Genomic DNA, 10,092 nt, shown 5'->3' on the forward strand with positions numbered 1-10,092 from the left:
GCACCTACTCCTGATTTCTATGGGAGAAGCATCTCTATCCCTGCCATTGGAGCAAACAACTTGAGCTTAAGCCTCAATTAGTTTCTCTAATGCAACAGAATTGCAAGTTCCATGGACTTCCAATGGAAGATCCTCATCAGTTCTTAGCTGAATTCTTGCAAATCTATGACACAGTCAAGACTAATGGGGTTAACCCTGAGGTCTATAGACTGATGCTATTCTCTTTTGCTGTAAGAGACAGAGCTAGAATATGGTTGGATTCTCAACCTAAAGAAAGCCTGGACTCTTGGGAAAAGCTAGTCAATGCCTTCTTGGCAAAGTTCTTTCCACCACAAAGATGGAGTAAGCTTAGAGTGGAAGTCCAAACCTTCAGACAGAAGGATGGAGAATCCCTCTATGAAGCTTGGGAAAGATACAAACAATTAATCAGAAGATGTCCTTCAGACATGCTTTCTGAATGGAGCATCATAGGTATTTTCTATGATGGTCTCTCTGAACTATCCAAGATGTCCTTGGATAGCTCTGCTGGAGGATCTCTTCATCTGAAGAAGACGCCTGCAGAAGCTCAAGAATTGATTGAAATGGTTGCAAATAACCAATTCATGTACACTTCTGAAAGGAATCCTGTGAACAATGGGACTAGTCAGAAGAAAGGAGTTCTTGAGATTGACACTCTGAATGCCATATTGGCTCAGAACAAGATATTGACTCAACAAGTCAATTTGATTTCTCAAAGTCTGTCTGGTATGCAAAATGCACCAAACAGTACTAAGGATGCTAAGGATGCTTCATCTGAGGAAGAAGCCTATGATCCTGAGAACCCTTCCATGGAAGAGGTGAATTACCTAGGAGAACCCTATGGAAACACCTACAATTCTTCATGGAGAAATCACCCCAATTTCTCATGGAAGAATCAAGAGAGACCCCAACAAGGTTTCAACAACAATAATGGTGGAAGAAACAGGTTTAGCAATGGCAAGCCTTTTCCATCATCTTCTCAGCAACAGACAGAGAGTTCTAAGCAGAATACTTCTGACTTAGCAACAATGGTCTCTGATCTAATAAAGACCACTCAAAGTTTCATGAATGAAACAAGGTCCTCCATCAGAAATTTGGAAGGACAAGTGGGTCAGCTGAGCAAGAAAGTTACTGAACTCCCTCCTAGTACTCTCCCAAGTAATACAGAAGAAAATCCAAAAGGAGAGTGCAAGGCCATCAACATGGCCGAATATGGAGAGGAAAGAGAGGAAGAAGACGCCACTGAGAAAGACCTCAGTGGGCGTACACCACTCTCCTCTGAGTTCCTCTATGAGGAACCTTGGGAATCTGAGGCTCAAAATGAGACCATAGAGATTCCATTGGACTTACTTCTGCCATTCATGAGCTCTGATGAGTATTCTTCCTCTGAAGAGGATGAGTATGTCACTGAAGAGCAAGTTGCTAAATACCTTGGAGCAATCATGAAACTGAATGACAAGTTATTTGGAAATGAGACTTGGGAGGATGAACCACCTTTGCTCACCAAAGAACTGGATGACTTGTCTAGGCAGAAACTGCCTCAAAAGAGGTAGGATCCTGGGAAGTTTTCTATACCTTGTACCATAGGCACCATGACTTTCAAGAAGGCCTTGTGTGACTTAGGGTCAAGTATAAACCTCATGCCCCTCTCTGTAATGGAGAAATTAGGGATCTTTGAGGTGCAAGCTGCAAGAATCTCATTGGAAATGGCAGACAATTCAAGAAAACAAGCTCATGGACTTGTAGAGAATGTTTTGGTAAAGATTGAAGACCATTACATCCCTACTGACTTCATAGTCCTAGAGACTGGGAAGTGCATGGATGAATCCATCATCCTTGGCAGACCCTTCCTAGCCACAGCAAAGGCTGTGATTGATGTTGATAGAGGAGAGTTGATCATTCAAGTGAATGAAGAGTCCTTGGTATTTAAGGCCCAAGGACATCCCTCTATCATCATGGAGAGGAAGCATGAAGAGCTTCTCTCAAAACAGAGCCAAGCAGAGCCCCCACAGTCAAACTCTAAGTTTGGTGTTGGGAGGCTACAACCAAACTCTAAGTTTGGTGTTGAAACCCCACATTCAAACTCTAAGTTTGGTGTTGGGAGGTTTCAACACGGTTCTGAGCATTTCTGAGGCTCCATGAGAGCCCTCTGTCAAGCTAATGACATTAAAGAAGCGCTTGTTGGGAGGCAACCCAATGTTTTATAATTAATTATTTTCTTTTGTTATTTTATCTTTTTTGTAGGTTGATGATCATAAGAAGTCACAAAAACAATGAAAAAGCAAAAAACAGAATGAAAAACAGGAAGAAAAACAGCACACCCTGGAGGAGAAGAAACTGGCGTTCAAACGCCAGTAATGCTAGCTGTTGGGCGTTTAACGCCCAGTCTGGCACCATTCTGGGCGTTTAACGCCAGAAAGGGGCACCAGACTGGCGTTAAACGCCAGTAAAGGGCAAGAACCTGGCGTTAAACGCCAGGAATGGGCACCAGCCCGGCGTTTAACGCCAGAAATGGCTCAAAACGTGATTTTGAGCAACATTTGGTGCAGGGATGACTTTTCCTTGACACTACAGGATCTGTGGACCCCACAGGACCCTACCATCACTCTCTCTCTTCTTCCCCCATTCACCAATCACCTCAATACCTCTTCCCCAAAAACCCCTCACCTATCAAATCCCATCTTTCTCTTCACCACTCACATCCATCCTTCATAAAACCCCACCAACCTCACCCTTCAAATTCAAACCACTTTCCCTCCCAAACCCACCCCTCATGGCCGAACCTTTACCCCCTCTCTCCTATAAATACCCTTCTTCAACTCTTCATTTTCACACAACCTAAACACCCTTTCTTACCCTTCTTGGCCGAACACACTTCGATCTCCCTCTTCCTCATTTCTTCTTCTTCTACTCTCTTCTTTCTTCTTTTGCTCGAGGACGAGCAAACATTTTAAGTTTGGTGTGGTAAAAGCGTTGCTTTTTCATAACCATTATGGCACCAAAGGCCGGAGAAACCTCTAGAAAGAGGAAAGGGAAGCAAAGGCTTCCACCTCCGAGTCATGGGAGATGGATAGATTCCTCTCAAAGGTGCATCAAGACCACTTCTATGAAGTTGTGGCCTTGAAGAAGGTGATCCCCGAAGTCCCCTTTTCACTCAAAAGGGTGAATATCCGGAGATCCGCCATGAGATCCGAAGAAGAGGTTGGGAAGTACTTACCAACCCCATTCAACAAGTCGGAATCTTGATGGTTCAAGAGTTCTATGCCAATGCATGGATCACAAAGAACTATGACCAAAGTGTGAACCCGAATCCAAAGAATTATCTCACTATGGTTCGGGGGAAATACTTGGATTTTAGTCCGGAGAGTGTGAGGGTGGCGTTCAACTTGCCTATGATGCAAGGAGATGAGCATCCTTACACTAGAAGGGTCAACTTTGATCAAAGGTTGGACTAAGTCCTCACAGTCATATGTGAAGAGGGCGCACAATGGAAGCAAGATTCAAGAGGAAAGCCGGTCCAATTGAGAAGGCATGACCTCAAGCCCGTGGCTAGAGGATGGTTAGAGTTCATACAACGCTCAATCATCCCCACTAGCAACCGGTCCAAAGTTACCATAGACTGGGCCATCATGATTCATAGCATCATGATTGGAGAAGAAATAGAGATTCATGAGGTTATAGCCCAAGAACTCTACAAGGTGGCGGACAAGACCTCCACTTTGGCAAGATTAGCCTTTCCTCACCTCATTTGTCACCTCTGTTATTCAGTTGGAGTTGACATAGAAGGAGATACCCCCATTGATGAGGACAAGCCTATCACCAAGAAAAGAATGGAGTACACAAGAGATCCCACTCATCATGAGATCCCTGAGATTCCTCAAGGGATGAATTTTCCTCCACAAAACTATTGGGAGCAACTAAACACCTCCCTAGGAGAACTAAGTTCCAACATGGGACAACTGAGGGTGGAGCATCAAGAACACTCCATCATCCTTCATGAAATTAGAAAAGATCAAAGAATCATGAGGGAGGAGCAACAAAGACAAGGAAGAGACATTGAGGAGCTCAAGCACTCCATAGGATCTTCAAGAGCAAGAAAGAGCCGCCATCACTAAGGTGGACCCGTTCTTTAATCTCCTTGTTCTTTATTTTCTTGTTTTTCGAAAATTTAGGCTTTATGTTTATCCATGTTTGTGTCTTATGATCATTAGTGTCTTAGTGTCTATGCCTTAAAGTTATGAATGTCCTATGAATCCATCACCTTTCTTCAATAAAAACGTGCCTAATTGATAAAAGAAAGAATTGCATGAATTTTGAATTTTATAATAGTTTAATTATTTTGATGTGGTGGCAATATTTTTGTTCTCTGAATGTATGCTTAAACAGTGCATATGTCTTTTGAATTTGTGGTTCATGAATGTTGGCTCTTGAAAGAATGATGAAAAAAGGAGACATGTTACTGAGGATCTGAAAAATCAATAAAATGATTCTTGAAGCAAGAAAAAGCATTTCAAAAAAAAAAAAAATGAAAAAAAAAAAATTTTCGAAAAAAGAAAAGAAAAAAAGAAAGAAATAAAGTTGTGATCCAAGGCAAATAAGAGTGTGCTTAAGAACCCTGGACACCTCTAATTGGGGACTTTAGCAAAGCTGAGTCACAATCTGAAAAGGTTCACCCAATTATGTGTCTGTGGCATGTATGTATCCGGTGGTAATACTGGAAGACAGAGTGCTTTGGGCCACAGCCAAGACTCAATAAATAGCTATGTTCAAGAATCATCATACTTTACTAAGAGAATCATTAACACTATCTGGATTCTAAGTTCCTAAAGAAGCCAACCATTCTGGATTTCAAAGGATAGAGTGAGATGCCAAAACTGTTCGGAGGCAAAAAGTTAAAAGCCCCGCTCATCTGATTAATACTGATCTTCACAGATGTTTTTGGAATTCATTGCATATTCTCTTCTTTTTATCTTATTTGATTTTCAGTTGCTTGAGGACAAGCAACAATTTAAGTTTGGTGTTGTGATGAGCGGATAATTTGTATACTTTTTGGTATTGTTTTTAGTATGTTTTTGATATGATATAGTTAGTTTTTAGTATATTTTTATTAGTTTTTAATTAAAATTCACTTTTCTGGACTTTACTATGAGTTTGTGTGTTTTTCTGTGATTTCAGGTATTTTCTGGCTGAAATTGAGGGACCTGAGCAAAAATCTGATTCTGAGACCAAAAAGGACTGCAGATGCTGTTGGATTCTGACCTCCCTGCATTCGAAGCGGATTTTCTGCAGCTACAGAAGCCCAATTGGCGCGCTCTCAACGGCGTTGGAAAGTAGACATCCTGGGCTTTCCAGCAATATATAATAGTCCATACTTTGCCCAAGATTTGATGGCCCAAACCGGCGTTCAAAGTCACCTCAAGAAATCCCAGCGTTAAACGCTGGAACTGGCACCCAAATGGGAGTTAAACGCCCAAACTGGCACCAAAGCTGGCGTTTAACTCCAAGAAGAGTATCTACACGAAATTGCTTCATTGCTCAGCCCAAGCACACACCAAGTGGGCCCGGAAGAGGATTTTTATGTCATTTACTCATTTCTGTACACCCTAGGCTACTAGTTTCTTATAAGTAGGACCTTTTACTATTGTATAGAAAAATCTTTTGATCACTTTTAGATCTCTAGATCATCTTTGGACATTTTAGTTCTTAGATCATTGGGAGGCTGGCCATTCGGCCATGCCTAGACCTTATGCTTATGTATTTTCAACGGTGGAGTTTCTACACACCATAGATTAAGGTGTGGAGCTCTGCTGTACCTCGAGTATTAACGCAATTACTATTGTTCTTTCATTCAAATTCCGCTTGTTCTTTATCCAAGATATCACTTGTTCTTCAACATGATGAAGGTGATGATTGACGCCCATCACCATTCTCACCCATGAACAAGGTGACTGACAACCATTCTTGTTCTACAAGCATCTGAGGCTTAGTGAATATCTCTTGGATTCCTGATTGCACGATGCATGGTTGATCGCCTGACAACCGAGTGCTCGCCTGACAAACGAGCCAACCATTCCGTGAGATCAGAGTCTTCGTGGTATAGGCAAGAACTGATGGCAGCATTTAAGAGAATCTGGAAGGTCTAACCTTGTCTGTGGTATTCTGAGTAGGATTCAATGATTGAATGACTGTGACGTGCTTCAAACCTGTAACCTACTGGGCGTTAGTGACAGACGCAAAAGAGTTATTCTATTCCGGTAGGGGAGGGAACCGAACCGGTGATTGGCCGTACTGTGACAGAGTATTGAGCATTAGCTTTCACTGCGAGGATGGGAGGTAGCTGCTGACAACAGTGAGACCCTATACGAGCTTGCCATGGAAAGGAGTAAGAAGGGTTGGATGAAGACAGTAGGAAAGCAGAGAGACGGAAGGGAAGGCATCTTCATGCGCTTATCTGAAGTTCCTACCAATGAATTACATAAGTATCACTATCTTTATCTTCTATGTTATTTTCGTTCATCACCATATATTTCTGAGTTTGCCTGACTAAGATTTACAAGATGACCATAGCTTGCTTCAATACTAACAATCTCCGTGGGATCGACCCTTACTCACGTAAGGTTTATTACTTGGACGACCCAGTGCACTTGCTGGTTAGTTGTGCGAAGTTGTGTAATGCCATGGTATTAAGCGCACCAAGTTCTTGGAGCCAGTACCAGGGATTATGAGAGTTGTGAAAAAGTATAGTTCACAATTTCGCCCGACCACTAAGTCAGAGGTATTCTGCTTAGAACTCTCTGTCTGTTACTGAGAAGATGATGGAAAAGGGTTGTTATTGCCAAGCCTGTTTCTTCCACCATTATTGTTATTGAAACCTTGTTGAGGTCTCTCTTAATTCTTCCATGAGAAATTTGGGTGATTTCTCCATGAAGAATTATAGGTGTTTCCATAGGGTTCTCCTAGGTAATTCACCTCTTCCATTGAAGGGTTCTCAGGATCATAAGCTTCTTCCTCAGATGAAGCTTCCTTAGCACTGCCAGGTGCATTTTGCATTCCAGACAGACTTTGAGAAATCAAATTGACTTGTTGAGTCAATATCTTGTTCTGAGCCAGTATGGCATTCAGAGTGTCAATCTCAAGAACTCCTTTCTTCTGACTGGTCCCATTGTTCACAGGATTCCTTTCAGAAGTGTACATGAATTGGTTATTTGCAACCATTTCAATTAGCTCTTGAGCCTCTGCAGGCGTCTTCTTCAGATGAAGAGATCCTCCAGCAGAGCTATCCAAAGACATCTTGGATAGTTCAGAGAGACCATCATAGAAAATACCTATGATGCTCCATTCAGAAAGCATGTCTGAGGGACATCTTCTGATTAATTGTTTGTATCTTTCCCAAGCTTCATAGAGGGATTCTCCATCCTTCTGTCTGAAGGTTTGGACTTCCACTCTAAGCTTACTCCATCTTTGAGGTGGAAAGAACTTTGCCAAGAAGGCATTGACTAGCTTTTCCCAAGAGTCCAGGCTTTCTTTAGGTTGAGAATCCAACCATATTCTAGCTCTGTCTCTTACAGCAAAAGGGAATAGCATCAGTCTGTAGATCTCAGGGTCAACCCCATTAGTCTTGACTGTGTCACAGATTTGCAAGAATTCAGCTAAGAACTGATGAGGATCTTCCATTGGAAGTCCATGGAACTTGCAATTCTGTTGCATTAGAGAAACTAATTGAGGCTTAAGCTCAAAGTTGTTTGCTCCAATGGCAGGGATAGAGATGCTTCTCCCATAGAAATCAGGAGTAGGTGCAGTGAAGTCACCCAGCACCTTCCTTGCATTGTTGGCATTGTTGTTGTTTTCGGCTGCCATAGGTTCTTCTTCCTTGAAGAATTCGGTCAGGTCCTCAACAGAGAGTTGTGCTTTAGCTTCTCTTAGCTTTCGCTTCAAGGTTCTCTCAGGTTCAGGGTCAGCTTCAACAAGAATGCCTTTGTCTCTGCTCCTGCTCATATGAAAGAGAAGAGAAAAAGAAAAATGTGGAATCCTCTATGTCACAGTATAGAGATTCCTTGAAGTGTCAGAGGAAAAGAAAAATAGAAGAAAGAAGGTAGACGAATTCGAACTTGATGAGATAGAGTTCGAATTGTGCATTAAGAAGGAGTAGTACTCCATAAATAGAAGGATGTAAGAGAGAGGGAAGAGGATTTTCGAAAATTAAATTAAGAAAATTTTAAAAGTATTTTGAAAAATTGACTGATAATTTTCGAAAATTGAAGTTGGAGGAGAAATCAAGTGATTTTTGAAAAAGATTTTGAGATTAGAAGTTAAAAAGATTTGATTGGAAACTATTTTGAAAAAGATGTGGTTGAGAAGATATGATTAGTTTTAAAGAGATGTGATTGAGAAGATATGATTTGAAAACAATTTTAAAAGATATGTTTTGAAAACAATTTTAAAAGATTTGATTTTGAAAATTAGTGACTTGCCTAACAAGAAAAGATATGATTCAAACATAAAACCTTCCTCAACAGAAAAGGCAAAAAATGTTCAATCAAATCATTAATTGTTAGTAAGTATCTTTCAAAAAGGAAAGAAATTGATTTTGAAAACATTTGATTGAAAAGATATGATTTGAAAAAGATTTGATTTTGAAAAACTTTGAAAACTTGAAAAAAAATTGATTTTGAAAACAAAATCTTCCCCCTAGCACCATCCTGGCGTTAAACGCCCAGAATGGTATACATTCTGGCGTTTAACGCCCAAAATGCTACCTCTTTGGGCGTTAAACGCCCAACCAGGTACCCTGGCTGGCGTTTAAACGCCAGTCTGTCTTCTTCACTGGGCATTTTTGAATGCTCAGCTTTTTCTGTATAATTCCTCTGCAGTATGTTCTGAATCTTCAATTCTTTGTATCATTGACTTGAAAAGACACAAATTAAAAATATTTTCGGATTTTTGATAATCAAAATGCAACAAGAATCAAATAACAATGCATGCAAGACACCAAACTTAGCAGTTTGTATATTACTGACACTAACAAAATGAAAATGCTCATGAGACACACAAGACACTCAAGTCAATAGAATTCAAAGATCAAAACAAAGAAATACATGCATGGATTCGAAAAATATAACAAAAACATGCATTTGACACCAAACTTAAGATGAGACTCTAGACTCAAACAGGAAATATTTTTGGATTTTTTTTGTTTTTGTAATTTTTTTGTGTTTTTTCGAAAATTAAGTGGAAAAAGATATCAAAATTCTTAATGAGAATTCCAGGACTCAGTGCAATGCTAGTCTAAGACTCCGGTCCAGGAATTAGACATGGCTTCACAGCCAGCCAAGCTTTCAAAGAAAGCTTCGGTCCAAAACACTAGACATGACCAAAGGTCAGCCAAGCCTTAGCAGATCACTGCTCCAAAAGCAAAATTGATGAAAATCAACAAGCTCTTGTGGTGATAAGTTGAAACCTCGGTCCAATCAGATTAGACATGGCTTCTCAGCCAGCCAGATTTCAACAAATCATCATGAAACTCTAGAATTCATCTTCAAGAATTTCGAAAAAAAAAATACCTAATCTAAGCAACAAGATGAACCGTCAGTTGTCCAAACTAGAACAATCCCAGGCATTGTTACCAAAAGCTTGCTCAAAACTTGAACAATCCCCGGCAACGGCGCCAAAAACTTGGTGCGCGAAATTGTGAACAATACTTTTTCACAACTCTCATAATCCCCGGTAATGGCTCCACAAACGTGGTAGCTCAATACCATGGCATTACACAACTTCGCACAACTAACCAACAAGTGCACTGGGTCGTCCAAGTAATACCTTACATGAGTAAGGGTCGATCCCACGGAGATTGTTAGTATTGAAGCAAGCTATGGTCATCTTGTAAATCTTAGTCAGGCAAACTCAAATGTATATGATGATGAACGAAAATAGCATAAAAGATAAAGATAGTGATACTTATGTAATTCATTGGTAGGAACTTCAGATAAGCGCATGAAGATGCCTTCCCTTCCGTCTCTCTGCTTTCCTACTGCCTTCATCCAATCCTTCTTACTCCTTTCCATGGCAAGCTCATGT

At 40.6% G+C, this 10,092-nt stretch overlaps 2 non-coding genes across 2 annotated transcripts; one reads left to right on the plus strand and one right to left on the minus strand.

Annotated features, from left to right (window-relative positions):
- Positions 1–344: 344 nt before the first annotated feature.
- Positions 345–452, minus strand: LOC130964273 (small nucleolar RNA R71). The gene has a single exon (XR_009080373.1). It is a non-coding gene; the product is annotated as a small nucleolar RNA R71 (small nucleolar RNA).
- Positions 453–7,362: 6,910 nt separating this feature from the next.
- On the plus strand, positions 7,363–7,470 carry LOC130964422 (small nucleolar RNA R71). The gene has a single exon (XR_009080517.1). It is a non-coding gene; the product is annotated as a small nucleolar RNA R71 (small nucleolar RNA).
- Positions 7,471–10,092: the final 2,622 nt, after the last annotated feature.

Source organism: Arachis stenosperma, chromosome 2 (assembly GCF_014773155.1).
Source record: "Arachis stenosperma cultivar V10309 chromosome 2, arast.V10309.gnm1.PFL2, whole genome shotgun sequence".
NCBI lineage: Eukaryota > Viridiplantae > Streptophyta > Magnoliopsida > Fabales > Fabaceae > Arachis > Arachis stenosperma.